The 3,776-nt window shown below is 48.3% G+C and overlaps 1 pseudogene; it reads left to right on the plus strand.

Annotated features, from left to right (window-relative positions):
• Positions 1 to 413: 413 nt before the first annotated feature.
• LOC143390106 (BTB/POZ domain-containing protein 6 pseudogene) lies at positions 414 to 3,069 on the plus strand (annotated as a pseudogene).
• Positions 3,070 to 3,776: the final 707 nt, after the last annotated feature.

Here is a 3,776-nt window from a genome sequence, read left to right on the forward strand (position 1 = left end):
AGTACATGCTAGACTAGAAGATACACATCCTGAGACTTTTGGTTGCACTCTGAAAAAAAGTGCAAATTAGTAGAATTAAACAAGGATTTTTGTACCAAGCCAAATGTATGTGTGTGGGTGATGAGAAAAAATGTTAAACACTTCAGTTTGAAGACACTGTTTATTTTTTACATGTTTTTCTTTAGAAACCTCAAAACATGTGTCAAACAATATAAAGAAGAATACTGGGCGCTGGGCGGGTACGGGCTAGGGCAGACGGTCGGGCGGGACGCCGCCCCCTGCGGCCGGGCCGCGGGCTCCGGGCGGGGCGGGCGCCGGGTGGGTGGGCCCCGTTACGGCCGTGGGAGCCGGGGAGGGCCGAGGCCTGGGGAGGGCCGCGGCGGGGGCAGCAGCGCCCGCCGCCGCGCAGCCCCATGCTGCTGCCGCTGGCCTGCCTGCACGGGCCGGCGGCGCAGTGCCTGACCTCCCTGCTGGTGCTCGCAGAGCCGCCCCCCAGGCCCCGGAGCGGCGCGAGGACGCGCGGCGCGACACCGACGAGCGCGGAGGCCACCCCCCACGCCCTGCGCACGAAGATGGCCGCGGAGCTGTACCCGCCAGCCTGAGCGGCCGCTGCTGCCACAGCCACCGACATCGCCAACAGCAATGCCGCTGGCGCGGCCGCAGGTAAGAAAGCCAGCCCGCGCAGCCCGCCCCGCCCGGCGCCCGCCCCGCCACCGCCCGCGCCCGCGTCGCCCGCCCCCGACAACAACAACCCTGAGAGCCCCAACTGGCACTCCTTCCATCCGACGCTGCGCCAGAGGAACGCGCTGATGTTCAACAACGAGCTCATGGCAGATGTACACTTCATCGTGGGGCCGCTGGGGGCTGCCAGGCGGGTTCCCGCTCATAAGTACGTCTTGGCCATCGGCAGCTCTGTCTTCTATGCTATGTTCTATGGGGACCTTGCAGAGGTCAAGTCCGAAATCCACATTCCTGACGTGGAGCCCGCGGCATTCCTGGTCTTGTTAAAGTACATGTACAGTGATGAGATCGAGTTGGAGGCTGACACGGTGCTGGCGATTCTGTATGCTGCTAAGAAGTACATTGTGCCTGCGCTAGCAAAAGCCTGTGTCACCTTTTTGGAGACAAGCCTGGAAGCCAAAAATGCATGCGTCCTGCTGTCCCAGAGCCGGCTGTTTGAGGAACCTGAACTGACCCAGCGCTGCTGGGAGGTCATTGATGCACAGTCTGAGATGGCCCTTCGGTCCGAAGGCTTCTGTGAAATTGACCGGCAGACCCTGGAGATCATCGTGACCCATGAGGCCCTCAACACTAAAGAGGCAATGGTCTTTGAAGCTGTCCTGAACTGGGCTGAAGCAGAGTGCAGAAGGCAGGGCCTGCCAGCCACCCCACATAACAAGAGGCATGTATTGGGGCGAGCCCTCTATCTGGTCCGAATCCCAACCATGACTCTGGAGGAGTTTGCCAATGGTGCTGCCCAGTCAGACATCCTGACCCTGGAGGAGACCCACAACATCTTCCTGTGGTACACAGCTGCCAACAAGCCCCTCCTTGACTTTCCCCTGACCAAGAGGAAAGGCCTTGCTCCACAGAGGTGCCACCGCTTCCAGTCTTCTGCCTACCGCAGCAACCAGTGGCGGTACCGTGGGCGCTCTGACAGCATCCAGTTTGCCGTGGATAGAAGGGTGTTTATAGCAGGTTTGGGCTTATAGGGGTCCAGCTCTGGGAAGGCTGAGTACACTGTAAAGATTGAACTCAAGCGGCTGGGGATGGTCCTGGCTCAAAACCTGACCAAGTTTGTGTCGGATGGATCCAGTAACACCTTCCCGGTCTGGTTTGAGCACCCAGTCCAGGTTGAGCAGGACACCTTCTACATTGCCAGCGCTGTCTTGGACGGCAGCGAGCTTAGCTACTTTGGGCAGGAAGGGATGACGGAAGTACAGTGTGGGAAGGTGGCCTTCCAGTTCCAGTGCTCTTCAGATAGTACCAATGGGATGGGGGTCCAGGGTGGTCAGATCCCAGAGCTCATCTTCTATGCCTGAGATTGTGAGGGGCCTAGAGAGGGTGAGCTCCCCAGTAAATGCAGGGGAGGTGTGGGATGCTGCCCAGGGCCTGACATCAAAGGCTTCCCTTTCTTATTCAGCCCAAGTGTGGGAAGCAAGAGCTTTTTCTGGGTGGCCTGAGCCTGGTGGCCAAGTCTTGAGTGTCTGCTATACACTGGAGTGCACACTGCAGGCAGAGGGCAGACTCGGGGCTCAGTGTAAGGACCTGGCCAAATCCCACACAGTGGTGCTCAGGCTTTGGGTGCTTGGATGTGCCTCCCATCTTTTTTGATTCCATGAGGTTCCAAGCTTACCTTGAGACCTTCCTCTTCAAATCCAAAACTACTGAAAAGTCACTTAAAGTAGTTCATCTATTTAAATGGATTTTCATAATAAAGGTTTCACAAAACGAAAAAAAAAAAAGAAGAATACTAAGAATGCTTACCACATAGTGAGAGGGTTTTTTTGTTTGTTTTTTGTTTTTATTTTTCAGGTTAGGCTTTTTGAGGAACTAGGGACAAATATTCTAAATATGCAGGTTTATATGTTGCTTTCAATATCCATTAAGAAAGTAGAAAATGTGTATTTCTATTGCCTTTTATACTTTTGTTTATACCTTTACTTGTCTATTTTCTTGAGGTACTTTTCTGGACCAGCAATGATAAATAGTTGGAATTTTTTTCTGTTCACTAGTTCTGCTGGGCTAACCTTTCATGAATATCTTCATGCTGTCATTCTAAAGCTCTCTAAAAATATCATATTTTAATGAATGTACACTGAGTAAATTATGAACTATTTCTAATGGACACATTGTGGTAAAATATTAATTACTAAAACAGCTCACAATTACCTATGAAGTAGTCACACTACTATTTTATTTAAAGGCTTATGAGATGTTATGATAACCTGAATAAATACAATTAAATATTTATATTTTGAAGGAAACTAAATTTTGTCATTGGCCTACTAATCATAAAGTGACAAATTGGAGTACAAACAGTAAAAAGTGTGTCTGAAATTAGCTACATTGGGGGTCATATAAGATTCAAGAAATATGAGCTTATTCAGTTTTAGATAATACATAGCTACAAAAATAATAAATGTTGTAAAACACTGTCAATAACATGACATTAACATGATATATTTTTAATTTAATAAGTACAACAGAAAAAATTATAGACACATTAGCCCCCCAAAAATTGCTACCACAATAATAGTTGCAAAATGAATCGAAATATATTTCTGTAAGTGCAACATACTTGTATTTGCAATTTTAAAAGGACATCAAATTACAACATGCAAGATCTAGATGGGTAAGTTGGCTTAAGCCTAGAATCCTAGTAGCTCTGGAGACTGAGGATGGAGTATTTCAACTTCAAAGCTATCCTCAGCAACAAGGCACTAAGCAAACCTGTGAGGCCCTGCCACTGAATGAAATACAAAAAAGGTCTGGGTGTGAGGCTCAGTACTCCAGTAGCTCTGAGTTTAGTTCCTAGTTATTCCCACCACCAATCAGAAACATTGATGGGAAACTTTGAAGAAACCAATATCAATGAGGTAGAAAAGTAGAGAATGGAACCATAAAATTGATCAAACTACATTCACTTGATGAAACAAATGATAGGAAACTAGCCAACAAATTGATCAAGTTTAAATTGAGTAGGTTAAAAAGCTGAAAATAAAACAGCCAATCTGCAAAATATAAAACTAGAATGATCAGAATATATATATATT

Source organism: Callospermophilus lateralis, unplaced genomic scaffold (assembly GCF_048772815.1).
Source record: "Callospermophilus lateralis isolate mCalLat2 unplaced genomic scaffold, mCalLat2.hap1 Scaffold_89, whole genome shotgun sequence".
Lineage (NCBI taxonomy): Eukaryota > Metazoa > Chordata > Mammalia > Rodentia > Sciuridae > Callospermophilus > Callospermophilus lateralis.